Below are 16,011 nucleotides of genomic sequence, written 5' to 3'. Positions count from 1 at the left end.
TCAGAGGTAACAGAATAGCAGGCATTTCCAGGATTCTCCAGAATGGTCCCTGTGGTCTGCAGGGCGGGCTCCAGCCTCTTGATGGGTTTAGTCCTGAGCCTGAAGCCTGGAGAAAACAAGACGTTGGTGGACGCAAGTCACTAGGTGGAGGATGTGACTCCGTGAAGACCTGCTAACAGCAGCCGCTGGGCTTCCTGTCGATTCCAATTCCAACCACCTTCTGTCATGTAAAGAGCATAAGAAATTTTTTGTCATAGGCCACAGCAACGTGGGAGAGGATGAACTTTGCCTTTCACTCACACTTTTTTGTCTCAGTTGAGAGCAAGTGGATAGAAACTGAAGATGCGTGATTTTCCCCAGAAAGCCAGCTGTGCTCTCAGCCACACCTCCACCCCCCCCCCCGGCAAATTTTTCCTTGGAAAGTTCCCTTATCACGATTGCATGCTATAGACGGAGCTGTTTTGAAAGTCAATGTCTCGCTCTTTTTGAAAGCTTCGCTTGCTGTATGTTTTTAGATGCAAGCTTCAAACTGTCAGAGAGTTTTGTTGCCGTTGATAGAGCCGGCCTGGGATTGATGCCCAGAGGGTGGACTGACTGGAAATGATGAGACAAAACTTGAATTAAATTAATTCTCTCGGTAGCTCAGGGGAAGAAGGCAAAGAAGGCAGTCTCCTGGCTGCACGAGTGGGTAATCCACAACTGTTATTGGTCAGCGGGGGTCTTGCTTTCCTAGCTTTGATGACATTTCTTACACACTTAGTATTTGCCAAGACAGTATTTCTGGCGACATTTGAATCCAGTGGCCTCCAAGAGACGTTACCAGCAGCCTCTTTAACGCCACCAAATGCTAGCTGGCCGTTTGCGTAATTGTAGACATCAGAAAGGAAACAATGGCTTTCTTTAAGGATGTTAACTGTTTACACCATAAGCCTCTGTGAGCTTTCCATCTATTTTCAAGACAATGTACAATATAAATTTTCCTTTCTAAATTTTTTTAATTGCAGTATAGTTGATTTACAATGTTGTGTTAGTTTCAGGTATACAGCAAAGTGGTTCATATATATATATATATATATATATATATATATAATCTTTTTCAGATTCTTTTCCATTATAGGTTATTATAAGATATTGAGTATATTTCCCTGTGCTATACAGTAGGTCCTTGTTGTTTATCTATTTTATATATAGTAGTGCGTATCTGTTAATCCCAAACACATAATTCATCCCTCCCCTTTTCCACTTTGGTAACCATATTATTGTGTTCTATGCCTGTGGGTGTGTTTCTGTTTTGTAAATAAGTTCATTTGTATCATTTTTTTAGATTCCACACGTAAGTGATATTATATGATATTGGTCTTTCTCTGCCTGACTGACTTCTCTTAGTATGATCACCTGTAGGTCCATCCATGTTGCTGCAAATGGCATTATTTCATTCTCTATTATGGCCGAGTCACAATACAAATTTTCTCATTTGCATTTAGTTATTTCAGGTCTTACATAAAATTCTCAAAACTTCTTAGGAAATACTGTGGCCACATAACCAACCTCAGACACCCTAAACCCTTTAGCTGTAATATGAAATGGGTGGTTTCTTTGGGGCTGGTGGACGTGCTCTGGAATTAGTTATGAGAGTTACACAACTTGATGAATATATTAAAATCCACTGGATTGTACACTTTAAAGTGGTCAGTTCTATGGTATGTGAAGCGTATCTCAATAAAAATAAAATTGACCCTGGAGACCAGATTTCATCAAATCTACCAACTATTTCAGGGGGGCCTTCCAGCCAGACTTCCGTCTGAAAAATTTTGTTTCTGAAAAGTTCCTCTCCTTTAACTTTAACTTTTCTAACCCTTTGTGCAAAGATCCTGGGTTTTTCAAGTTGTGAATTGTCACTTGTTCAAAGGGTTCTGAAACACATTTCTTAGATTGACAGATCTTTATTAGAACAAATCAGAATAGAAATCATACTGAGTTTCGGTTCTGTATGTACTGGGCCGCAGTGTAAACTGGGTTATTGGTTGTGGCTCACATTTCAAGATTCAGAAAACCTCTGCATGGGTCTCCCTTTGAGTGATTTATGTCCAAGGATCGTGCATTGCTGTTGTTAATTCCAGCCATTTCAAGAGAAAGGTCACACTTTTAAGCTGATGATGTCTTAAATACACAGACAGTACTACATGTAAGCAATTAACAAAAGTAAACAAATCAAACCTTTTCAACCGCTGGCTAGCCCGACAAACACACTTATTCTTTCTGTTTCCAGAACAGCAGGTGCAATCAGGGGTGCTGTGAAAATGCTCACAGTCTGCACAGATGTGGATCTCCACTAGACAACATGTGTTCTCATAGAAATTGTTATCTTTGTCCAAAACGTTGATTTCGGTAGGGCAGGAAGATGTGTGTCATTTTAAGTGAATGAGAATTTTCCACAAAGACCAAAAATGGAGGGTGGACGGCATTTGAATGAGCTGCCAGCCAGGCCCTGGCTATGTGGGGAGGGGTGAGCATCGAGGGCCAAGGCCATCCAGCTCCAAGGTCATCTCATTAGCCACCCAAAGACCCCCTCCAAGGATTCCAAAGTGAAAACAACACCTTTTTAAGATCGATAGGTAGCATAGCAGCAGGGACACAAGGCTTCCAGCCCATCCCTGTGCCTCATCTCAGGATCACAGATCAGTTCCGATGTATCCTGAAGTCAACTGTCTCAGAGTTACAGAAAGGTTCCCACATGTTTGAAGGTCCATCGGTGCAGACACTCTGTGTAGATGGGAAACGAGTCCCCAGGATATACACAAAGTCCATTAACATCTATAGGAAATTGATCTTGTCAAGCATGTGAGTCTCTTTCCAAGCACTTGCCTCTACTTCTGGTTGTCCCCCAGATTCACCTCCACCTTCTGTTCCTACTCACTTCCCTCTCCTCCCAGGAGGTAAAGCCATCACAACCTCTGAGCTGTGAGGATGGATCGACTTAGCTGATCGCCTAGGTTCTACCCCCAGTCTGGTCTCTGGGACTCGTGGGCACTTTGGTCCACCTGGACCTACAGGCTCCTCCCCACTGGGGTAACCCACCAGCCTGCATGCTGGCCCGACTTTATCATCACTGGTCTTCTAAGCACTTGGTCCCCGATTCTGCTCTGTGTCTTTCTAAGACATAAAGCTGAGAGCTCCTGACTGCCCCCACTACTCAGCACTTACCACCATAGACCCGCCAGGACTCTCGTTGGATGGGGCCTGGAGGGGTCACGTGGAAGAAAGGGTAGCCCTCCAGGTGGGAGAGAATGGCCTTCAGAGCCAGCCGGTCAACCTACGGGGTCAGAGCGCACTGACCCTCCCTCCCTGGTGGTGTCACTTTCGAGTGAGCCTTGTGACCTGGAGCGATCGGGGCCAGGCAGCCGGAGGAAACAGGCACAGTGGGGAGGGTGGTGTGGCCCCTGTCCTGGTGCTCAGTCTGCTCAGACTGCTAAAACATTCTACAGACTGAGGGCTTAAACAGCAGAAGTTTACTTCTACATTTCTGGAGGCTGGAAGTCCAAGGTCAAGGTGTCTATTGACTTGGTTCCTGGGGAGAGCCCTCCCTCTGGGAGAGATGAGCACCTTCTCTGTGTGTCCTCACATGGCAGAGAGACAGGGCTCTGGTCTCTCTGTCTCTTTTTTTAAGGGCACGAAACCATCCTGGTGGCCCCACCCTCATAACCTCATCTAAACCTAATCACCTTCCAAAGGTCTCCCTTACAAATATACCATCACACTAGGGGTTAGGGCTTCACCCTGTGAACTTGGGGGTACACACAGACATTCAGCCAATAGCATCTGGTAACAACATTTGACATGGAGAAGAAAGGGGGTCCTTCCACAGGCCTCTATGGGGACCATGAGGTGACTGGGTACATGAAGCTATGAGGCACCTGGAGACCTTGCCATGGCTCAGGCATCCACGAGTCAAGCTGGGGCTTCAGGAGCAGTGCAGGGAGGGGTCCTCAATCAGAGGGTCCCACTCCAGAAGAGCTTGAATTGTAGCAAGTGTGAAACAACAGAGCTTACAAAACCCAATGACGTGAATTCACTCAATCAAAACATAAGAGGGATGAACACGCCCAGCTAGGCTTGGGATTTTTAAAACTCTTCTAGTTTCAAGTGATATTAAGGAAACATTTGAATCAGTTTCCTCCGATTCCTTATGTGAAACAATCAGAACTTTGCTTTATGAGTGCAGAAGGTCACAGGGTACGTGGAGTAGGGAAATTTTGATAATTGATTAAAAAGAAGCAGCCCCTCAAGATCTTGGGCTAAACTGACCATATATTTCACCAGTTTGGAGCCACTTGAAAGAACAAAGTGCAGTGTCTCAGTGTGAATAAAAGAGGGTTTTGTGATGATCAGGGAGACTGAATTCTAGGATTAGCTTTCAGCATAGGCGTGACACTCATCCCCAGGGGTACCAGCTCCCCAGTTGGCTGGGACCATCTCCTCGCAAGCATCCAGGGAGCAGGATACTGGGTGATACCCTGAAGAGAGGGGTCTGGGAAGTGCTAAGTAGGAGAAGGTTAGGGGCTCTGGAAATCCCACCACAAAATAATGACTTTCTTTCTTCAACAACCTGCTCGCCTGGCCACAAGTGGCCTGTGAAACCCCCAAGGATCTGGCACTCCCCAGAGCATTCCTCTGGGGAAGACTGGGCTGGAGAGTCTTGTGCTTTTCCTGGTTCTTAGAGGTTGACTTGCCTGTTCTCTGATGCAACATATAAATGATGTTTCATTTATGAAACAGGTACCAGCTGAAAATCAGCTCATCATGCCAAGAAAAGTCTTTCTGGGGAATAGTCTGCATGAAAGAAAGAAGAAATCAAATCCAAGAATCTGTTTCTACAATAGGAGATGTGACCATCGAGGAGAACAGGTCTTAATTTTGCTAATTTTTCTCTCTTAGCTATATATTAAATTTGTGCTGATAAGGATGGGGTCTGAGCACAATTGGGCAAGGATTATTTTAGTTCTGCTCATTTTTTTTTTCTCCATCAGCTTGATCTGGGAGCAAAATAGGATCTTGAGATATCAGGAGACTTAGAGAGTGCCGTGTTGCAGGGGGACATTTCTCTAGAACAAGTAAACATCTTTGTTCATATTAAGAAGCTAGCAAACTTGAGAGTTAGTGAGCACGCATCAAAAACATGAAAGCACCAGGATGTAAACACTTGGGCTACCCTGAAACGTGACATGATTTTTCTGAAATATAGCTGGAGGCAGTTCTTGTATAGACTAAATGGTCAGAATGCAGCTTTTCAAGGATGATTGTATTTTAATCTCGTTTATCTACCACACACCTGAATGTCCTAGTCTCTCCATATTGGGCATACATTCATTAATCATGTAAAAAAAGTTAAAATTCTCAACTGTGACAATACTGTTTCATATCATTACAGAGGACGTTTTGAAGACATTCAGCATATTTTGTATCGAAAGTGCTCATCAGTCCAATGGTCACTTCTTCAGAAAGATCCCTCCGGACCCCCAAGGTCACAGAGTGAAGCTATTGTCTCATCGTACGTTTCCTCTTCATCACACATCACTTTACATGTGTTTGTCAGATTTTGATGATGGTCTGCTCTCTGGACAGTTGCCACCTGGACTTTGGTCCCCCTTTTTCTCCACTTTATGACAATGAGGCATCAGCCCAGACCCAGCACTAGCCGGATGGTTGTAGGTAGGTAGACCATCTCTCTGTGTGACTCATTTACATCTAGGAAAGCCAGATCTATTTCATAGTTTTGGGAGATAAAGCACTCCCTGTGGCCACCAACACCACAGATTTTCACTCAGTTTTTCTACTACTAGTAGCAACTGTTTATATAACACAGGCTTGCAATCAATTAACCATTCTGTTTCCAGCTAAAGTGGTTTGGATTCAACCCACAACCTGGAAAGAAACAAGCAGCACAAAGGACTAAAGTATCAATATTGTGATGAAAACAAAACACGTGGGTATTTTTTGTTAGCAAAAGAAACAGTTGCAAAGCGAAACAATTTCAGAAAAGGATTTTTAAACACTGGGGAAGCCTTGAATACCTTTGGATTGAGGGGCTCTGCCTCACATCCCCTGTGGTCTTGCAGCTGCATGAAAACTGGTCACCAAAGTCCCTTGGGCACATGTCCCTTTAACCCCATGGCTTTTTAAATGGCTTAATGCGGTGCGGGGGTGCTGTGTCATGAACTCACCTGTCCCATCATCCCAGGGCTGTCACCCATCGAGTGGGCATAACCCTATTGTGTAACAGGGTGGCTCCCACATACAGACCGCTGGTTGAAGGGAGATTTTCAGGGTTGGTTTTTAAGCGAGACTACTTGTGATGGGCAGTCTTTAAAAGACCTGCCACCAGTCTTCACACAGGCTGATTTCACTTTTGTTTACCCCAAGGCACCACCACGAGAAGTGGCCATATGCTTGATCCTGGCCTCCTAACGCCTCAGGGGCTGCTGGTGCCTGAAGACTTGACTTCCATTCAACAAGTACTGGCTGTAGTTCTGTAAGGACATTCGCCAAACGCCTGAGCACCAAGTTCCTGAAGGGGCCCGACCGAGGCCTTTGGGGATGTGTGGACTGCAGACAGAGAGTGAGGATCCTGCAAGTGTCCGGGCTTGCATCCCAGGACATTTGTCCACACGCCCATCTCCCCATTTCTGTGCCAGTAGGATTGAGATGTTCACGTTTCCCATTGCAGCCCTCATGCTTAGGGTGGGAAGATTGCTATTCTACAGGCCTGATTTGGAGAGAGCATTAATTGACCAGCTTTAAAAACAAAATGGCTTGTAGCTCTAATTGTTTCTCAAAAGTTAAAACATGTTTTCTTGTGTTTTATAGTATGAGAGTCATGGATTTTCTTTAGTTTCTTTAGTTTCTATAGGCTTCAAAAATGTCCACTTATAGAAGCTCAGGGGCCACCTGGGCACACAAAAGCAGAAGTGGCCAGAAATGAGCAAAGCCCTGGGACCCTGCCACCGCCCCCGCCGGGGCACTGTTTCCAGGGAGTGATGGGCAGGCAACTGACTTCATCCAGCCTCTCCTCCTCTCTCCATCCCTCTCTGCCTCAGTCATCCCCAACCCTGCACAAAATTGTATCTTGTACCTTTTCAGCACAACTCTTTTGTCTTTCACTGTAGAACCTAGGCTGCAGGTTCCAACTTATACAGACAGTGCTCTGCTTTCACCACATAAATGGTCAAGGCTCCAAGCACAGCAACCGAATAAGGCACCCCAACACTTCCGTCTATATATGCGCCCATGGAAAAATACATATTTTGTTTGCTAAGTGTCTGTCCCTTTCAGAGGCATGTGAGAGGGTTGTGATGTTTTTAGAATTTAGGTGTCTGTGAATTCTAAGAGAGAAGTTATGTGCACGTCCCAAGAACATGGTGGTCCGAATTCTGCCTGTTTCTACAGATGCAGACGTAGGACTTGGGCACACTCTTGGATGACAGTGCAATCGAATCCCATTTATTTTGCAGATAATTATCTCTGCCATGGTTACAAGCTACTGGAAATGAATTTTCCCACCTGCGTTTCTTCTCACAGGTTGTATTTTAGGGGATTGGCTGCTTACTGCCATGTTTCCAGGGAACTTGGGGAGCCTATGTACCAGCATCACTCTGCCGTCCTCACAAGGGGAACAAAACACAGGGCAGAAATCATCCCCTCACTCTCCTGTTGCTGAATGTGGCCCTCGGCAGGAACAAGAGAAACAATGAACAGTAGCCAGGAAAGATGATGGCCTTGACCCTGGTCAAGGAAAACAGAAACCACTCATGGAGTCTCAGGAGCCCAGGGACCCAAAATGTGTCTGGTGATCAATTCTGCCCCAACCCAAACACACCAAGGCAGAAAGACTACAAAGAACCTGCATCGCTGGGTGCTGGGACCCATCCCGGGATGCTGGGACCCAGGGTGCGCGCTCCTGGCCTGACAGTCTCCGTGATCACAGGTCCTGGAGCAGACAGCACATGTGGTTGGGTACCCACGGCCACCTGCCCTGACCATGGGCCAGCCACCTGCCCCCTCCCCCTGCAGCAAGTTCACACAGCACGCAGACACCACCGCCTGGTTCTAAGGATTCCCTGAACACACGTGCGCAAGTGCGTGTAATGGGGCAGGTAATAGTAAGTGTTTGCTGCAGCAACAAACATGGAGGGCTGGGGAGAACGATTGAAACATCAGAAATAAAAGGAATGCTTATGATGTAATGATGTATAATAAACCCCTGGTTTGTTCATTTTCAGAAAGGAAAACAGTTGAAAGGGGAGAGAAAAGGTCAGGAGTGACCAGGACAAGTAACCAGTGTTTTCCAGGCTGGTCTGAATGGGGACCCTTTCATTCTAGGGTCTGTATGGGAGCAAGAGATGCTTTGGAGAACATTCTATGAGTCCCACCCCGATAGCTCATGTAATTCATTCAAATAACACAAGTGACTTTAAAAATCAGTACTGCTACAAAAACTTCACACAAAGACTCCATAAAGACACAGAGAAACATAAACAAAAAAGAATTCCATTGAAGGATTATGAAATTATTTTGAACAACGCTAAGTGCGTTAATGGCTAGATTTTTATAATTCATAAAACCTTTAAAGGAAGATATTAAATGGAAGGTGGATATAGCAAGGTATATAGATTTCAAAATACAAAAAGGGGCTGATTGTTCAATGTATATACCGCAAACTTGCAGAATTAGAGAAAACCAGTGTTATGTGGCTGGAGAAGAACACACTGAGAAGCCAGTTCAACATCTTGCTTTACAGAGAGAAGCCCAACTCAAAACCCAGGACACACCTCTAAGATTCTTCACGTTACATCCCGCTTTCAGCAAGCACAAATGAAAGTGAAAAATATGTAGAAAACATGGCCAGTGAAGCTTTTCAGAAGAGGAATATATGCTGTCCAAATATTTTGGGCAAGAAAGAAAACCTTCATTGGAGGGGCTAGTTAGGTTTCCTTCGTCTTCATCAGAAAAGCATCCTTTAGAGAAGCTCCATTTTGTAGGTACCCTTCTCATGTCAGTGCATTGTTCACCTCTATGCCATATGATCTGTGTGCATTTTTTCACCAGTTTAAAATATTAAATGCTATCTAAAGGTTACACGCAAATATCAACAATCTTTTTAAGAGTGAAGTATTTTAATAACAAACCTTTGCAGTTGTTTGTGTGTTTCTAGACCCAAAGGAATCAAAATGCTTTCTCCCACTTTGAGTATTTAGACCCCTTTCACTCATGACACAGACCAGGCCTGAAACCCTGCTAGCACGACCTCAGATCCAGGGACCGTAGGTGACGAGGACCGTGGTGTTCCTTTCTTTTGGCACTGTGTGTGGAATGGCGATCCCAGGCCACATTCCACTGCAGTTATTAGTCAAAGTAATAGTTTATTTTTTTCACCAGAAAAATAAACGGCGATGCACTCAGTACACCAGTGCCCTGAGCTGCGTGCGGGCTTTGTTTGACTTAAGGAGGGCTCTGATGGAGAAAAATCATCCCGTAATGGATGTGGAGTCTGAGAAAACTTTGCCCGCACAGCATTCATTTGGGGGAATTATATGGCACTGCCACCGAGAGGGACCACCAAGGGTTCTGTGGGGACAGAAAGGCAGGAGGAACTGCCCGCCGGGGGAGCCGGGGTCCAGGCAGCCCAGCGACCACCAAGAACCAAAACCACCACCCTGGGAAGTTGGGGGGTGGTCACCTGCTTCAAATAAGCAAAAGAAGTGACTGATTTTTTTTTTTTTTTTCAGGTTACACTTAAACAGGAATATATGTACTAGCAAAGAGGCGGATTTAAGTCATGGGCCGTGACGAAAGCCCTGTTAACCCTTAGGATTTACATATGTATGTTGTACCCTTCACTCTTAAACAAAATGTTCCTACCTCTAGGCTTACTTCAGGACTCACATACACACTGTTTGGAATGTAAGAAATATTTTAAGGTGGTGGGGATTAAACTACTTTACTCTCTATAATATTACTTGTCTTTCAGGTAATCTTGGAAGATCCAATAGGGCATTTCTTGCAAGAATTACATTTCAAATCACGCCACAAATAAGGTCAGTCCCCACTCCTCCTCTGCTACCATCTCCCTGGTTCCCCTGAGACGTTTCACACCCGCTTCCTCCTCAGAGCTGAGGTCTTGGGGGACCAGAGCACAATGGGTACCTGCCCGAAACCCAGACCATCATCACCTCCCCCAGCGACGTGGTTCCTGCCCAAGCACCTTCCCTAGACCCATGTCCACTCTTCCCAAGCAGGTCGGCAGCCATGTAACCAGGGGACTTACGGGAGCCCCTTGGCCTCTGAACTCCATCTCCTCAGAACCAAAGAGGCTTTGCTCTAGGACTTCAAAGCTCTTTTCCTCCCTGAGTATTGAATGCTGGGCCTTCTTCCTCAGCCTTCTCCAAGGTCTTTTGCTGCCTGGAAGCCTGGACGGCTTGACAGAGCTGCCCACATGTAGTAAGGACCCTCACCAACCCTCCCAACACCAGAAGTGCAGATACAACACAATGAACAAAGTGATTATTTCCTGATGTTCCCTAGGACAGGCCCACGCTGTGGGAAGAAACACGAGGGAGAGAAAAACAGCCCCAGGAAACACACAGTCTCAGGTCTCAGTGAAATTTCCCCAGGACCAAGGGGCTGGTCCCTGTCAGCGTCTGCAGAACCTTCAGGCTGCTCGTGGGCCAGACTCCAGAACAGGGTCACTGGGACAGACCCATCCTGTCCAGGGGCCCAAACAGCACAAGGCACAGACAGGCCACAGCCAAGTCATGTCTGGATTTCCCAGGTAACACCCCCCATGGGCCATTTCTACGATTCAAACAAACGAAAACATTATGTGCCTACCTTACATAATTTTTGTTGACATCTCTAAATGATGGGTAACATAGCGCTTCAGGGAAAAGAACCATTTATAGTTTAAAGAAAAACTTCCTCAAGATTACGCATCTTCAAAATTAAAATATGCATATATCAATACATGAATTAAACGATGGATTTTGTGAAATGAAATTGTGAAGGAGAGTGTTGGGATAGGTGAGAGATTTCAAGCTTTTGAGTAAGTTAGAGCAAGTTACAATATGTGTTCATTCAGTGATACAGAACCAAAAGAACTCATAACTCCCTTGGTTTTAAGGACTAAATGACTTTTCCCTCATTTTTGCCCTTTCAATGCTTCCCTGACTGCACACCCCATGTTACTGACAGATCTTGATTCTACTTCCAAATCCAGGGACAAAGGGCTTGGCCGTTGCCCTTGGTCCTGTCCCAACTGATTTAGGGTCTTGTAGGAGGAAACGGCCATTCCCCTCCTCGGAGCTACTGTGAGGGGTCCCCAGGCCCAGGAGCCCCTACTTGGTAGCAAGGAGAATCCCAAGAAGCCCTTAGCTTTTCCAACTCCCGTTGGCCTCATCTGGGACCTGGGAGACACGAGCCTCTGCATCCTCTCGGGGTGTGATGCGTAGCGAGTTGGCCTGTGGGTGCTGCAGCCCAGGGCTGGCGTTTGTCCCGCTGTGACCCTATAATCACCCCGTCGGGTCAGGGACGGCAGGCAGCGCTCAGTAGAGGCCAGCACTGCGACTTCCTGAGATTTGGGGCAGGCAGCAGGCGCTCAGCCTCCGTCAGAGAAGTGAAGGCTTAAGTGCTTTTGTGTTTAGTCCTTTATAAATAGACTCCGCTATAGCATTTCTAAACACAATGGGGAGTGTTTAGCTTTTCCCAGGGTGACAGAGGACCCAGGACTGCCAGCCTGGAGGTCTGCCTTCCCATGGAGGGCACACCAGACATCATTCATTATCAAGAATGTGGGGTTTCCACCAGGAGCTCTTCTGCCCCAGACTCTGATTTCAGGGCTGGGCTGTGGGCTCCATGTCTCAGGCTGTGATGATCCTTCAGAGGCAGTGGTGGCAGAGACGGTTTGCTGCCAACCTGTTCCCAAGGCCAACCCAGCCACGGGCCATCCCGTCCTCCCCAGTGGCTGCCCCTCCGCTGGTCCTGTGCTACCTCCAAAGCCCTGACAGAGGCACCCCGGCCACGTTCAGTAAAAGTGACAGAATCACAGGAAAGATAAAGGAATGATGTTGGTCTCTGTGAAGCTTATTTGAAAGTAAAAGAAACAAGCTTTCCTCTCGATTTATGAAAAGTGCTTTAAAATATATCAGGTAGGTTGGGATTGACGTATATACACTACTATATATAAAATCGATAACTAATAAAGATATACTGTATACACAGGGAACTCTAGCCAATACTCTATATGGGGAAAGAATCTAAAAAAGAGTGCGTATATAAATAGGTATAACTGATTCACTTTGCTGTACACCTGAAACTAACACAACATTGTAAATCAACTATATTCCAATAATTTTTTTTAAATAATAAGTTACCTTAGCATGCTAAAAAAATAATTAGGGCTTCCCTGGTGGCGCAGTGGTTGAGAGTCCGCCTGCCGATGCAGGGGACACGCATTCGAGCCCCGGTCCGGGAAGATCCCACATGCCGTGGAGCGGCAGGGCCCGTGAGCCATGGCCGCTGAGCCTGCGCGTCCGGAGCCTGTGCTCCGCAACGGGAGAGTCCAGCGTACCGCAAAAAAAATAATAATAATAATAATAATTAAAAATATATCAGATAAGTTGTCTTATTTAGGTAAATGGGGGCGGGGATTGCAGTATGTAGAAAAATGTGTGAGAGAACCTTGTTGAAATCGTGTGGCAGCCCTCCTTCCTCGGACTAAAACTAAGCGTCTTTTTTATGTTGTGATAATTGCCGCATTTACCTCGCTTAAATAAAGAAAACTATCACCCCATGATAGAATTTAAGCTAGGCGAGACTTTCATCTTTGATCAATTACAGGATGCTGGAACATAGTAAGATGCAATTAGGAGGGCTGGGGTAATTCCAGAGGGTTGGCTGCTAATATTTCCTGAATAATTTCTTTAATTTTTTTCTCTAATTATGCTTTCTTATTGCTTGTATAATTATTTTAATGATAGTTTCCGGTGGTTGTTTTGTAGCCATGGTTTGGAGTGGGGTTTTGCAAATGCAGGGCCACTCACTAAGGTCAGCACAGCCACGGTCCTGTCTAACTTACCTGTACCTGAAGGGAATGGGTGATTTAACAAGTCCCCTCAAAGGAGACATTTTGTGATGTAAGGTGCCAACTCCACACCCCCTATTTTTGGTCATAAACAAAAAGTGCCTAGTAATGTATAAATTATAGCTTAATTGAAAGAAAAAAAGACTTTACTTTCAAAACAAAAATTCACATTGCATATTTATCTAATGATGAGAGGAAAACGTCCCCAGGTACCAATGTTATGGTTCTATGAAGGAGATATTTCAGTCTTTAAAACCTTTGTCTGGAGGGAAACTCTCCTTTTTTTGCCAGTGTCGGGGCGTCTATTGTCAAGAGTGAGTTTCTACATGTGAGACAGCAGCTGCTGAGATAAAAATCACACATACGACCAATTTCCTGAAGAAAGATAGCACTATGTGGGCATTTTGTACTATTTATCTATCACTTTAATAATTTGTTCATTCATTTTAAATCTTCAGTGAGGAGAACTGATTTTTTTACTCTGGAAAAGCAAAACGAGACCCTCAAGTGGCTGGATGGCTGGATTTGGTGCATCTTCCTCTCCTCCCATCTTCTCTTTCCAATGGGGAATATTAGCTGTGTGAGAGAACAGGATACACACTCTCTGGAAAGCCAGCCACTAGGCACGCTGTCCTGACCTTTGCCAGGAAGGATTTCACATGGGTCAAACAAAGCCTAAATTTAGTGGAAGGAATGAAATCATAAAGGTCAGAACAGAAAAAAAACTGAAATAGAGACATAGAAAAGATCAATGAAACTAAAAGCTGGCTCTTTAAAAAGATAAACAAAACTGACAAATCTTTAGCCAGACTCATCAATAAAAAAGGGAGAAGGTCCAAACTGATTAAATCAGAAATGAAAAAGGAGGAGTTACAACCAACACCACAGCAATACAAAGAACAATAAGAGACTACTATAGGCAACTACATGCCAATAAAATGGACAACCTAGAAGAAATGGACAAATTCTTAGAAAGGTACAATCTCCCAAGACTGAACCTGGAAGAAATAGAAAATATGAACAGACCCATTACCAATACTGAAATTGAACAAGTAATTTTAAAGTTCCCAACAAACAAAAGTCCAGGACCAGATAACTTCACGGGTGAATCCTACCAAACATTTAGAGAAAAGTTAACAGCTGTCCTTCTGAAACTATTTGCAAAAAAACTGCAGAGGAAGGGACACTTCTGAACTCATTCTATGAGGTCACAAGCACCCTGATACCAAAACCAGACAAAGATGTCACAGAAAAAGAAAAGTACAGGCCAATATCACTGATGAACATAGATGCAAAAATCCTCAACAAAATACTAGCAAACAGGATCCAAGAGCACATTAAAAGGATCACACACCACGATCAAATGTGTCTGAAGACAGCCTCCAAGGCTTACCCTTTGGAACAATTAGCCCCAAGCAGCACTCAAGTCTGGGGTCCCGCGGGCACCACCTTTGTGATAGAATCACCTGCGGATTCTTCCAGGGGCTGCAGACAAGACACCTGACTCAGGTGCAGAGCTGGTTGTTGGGCCCCCAAACCTGAGTGGGGGAGCCGTTTCCAGTCTTCACTGACAATGCTGCCTCCATCCTCTTCTTGTCTCCTCCTGAGGGCCCCCCACTCCTTCCTCGTCACCCTCATGCCTCCTCACCCGCATTGGACACACCTGTCATCCTTTTCTCTTCCAATTGTTCTTCTTGATCTTCTCCTATACTTGCCTGTTCAACATTTGGGAAAAGACCACGATTAGAGAGAGACGAGTAGCTAACCTAAAACCCAGATGGCAGCCGGGTGTTTACGATACCCTCCTTTATGAAGAGGTCGATCAACAGTAGGGTAATAACTCGACCCTCTTCCACATGGGGAGCACCTGGCTTGTGTCAGGATTTGCCCATAAGTCAGTTCGACGTGTCACAGGCAGGACCTGGAACCCGGGACTCAGAGAAGCACAGCCACTTACGTAACACAAAGGGAGCAACGGAATTCCTCCAGCTTCAAAGCAAGTTGTGAAGTTTTTACCACAATTCACTACATTGCAGTGGCATTTCTACTGGATTTTAAACTCTTTAAGAACAAGGCTCTGTCTCACATTTTCTGTTTATATTCTTGTGTGTGTATGTAGGCAGATCACGTTTTATTGGGAAGTTTTTATCTTTACAAATAAAAGGAAACCTTTACTGTTTCATACTATTGCTTTATCCTTAGAACTAAAAGGGCGGAAACAAAGGGACCAAGTTATTATGCTTGAAGATGTTTTCTCATCCCAAAGGTACAGAAGCAGTGACTTAGGTCACTGTCAGTGGTGGTGCAAAGTGATGGGTCCTAAAAAGGCATGTCCGGCAGGGCCGCCTTCCCAACTCTGAGGAAGGAAGCTTGCTTGGGCAGTAATTTCCCTGGGAATCATCTGATCTAATTGTAATGCACTGGGGTCCAGAGAACATGCAAAAGAACGTCCCAGCGATGATGTGAACTGCAGCACACAGCCTGCATCCCAGCCAGGGATGTGGGAGGGAGGATGGGCTGATGAACACCAAGAGGGGAGAGGCCAGCACAGAGCATTCCCGGGCATCCCAACAGGGTTCACGGTCCATGATGGGGGCCACCGAGGGCATGGGGCCGGCCTTCCTGCTATGGGACACCTTTTTGGGATGTCCTGTCTGCAAATGAGACTTCCCGGGTGAAGTTCACTGCCGGTGTGTTGCTTTACACAATAGCTCTGGTAGCAAAATGTTGATTAAAAACGTAATGTTCATACATAGGGATTTTTTATTTGTTTCCAATCAGGACATGAGACTGTGACAAATTGCTTTTTTCAACTAAGAACTATTTATTTATTGTTTTTAATTTACTGTAAACCAAACTTCCATATGCTGGTTTTTGTT

The sequence above is a fragment of the Phocoena phocoena genome, chromosome 3 (genome assembly GCF_963924675.1).
Source record: "Phocoena phocoena chromosome 3, mPhoPho1.1, whole genome shotgun sequence".
Taxonomy (NCBI): Eukaryota; Metazoa; Chordata; class Mammalia; order Artiodactyla; family Phocoenidae; genus Phocoena; species Phocoena phocoena.
Note: the sequence above shows the minus strand (reverse complement) of the source record.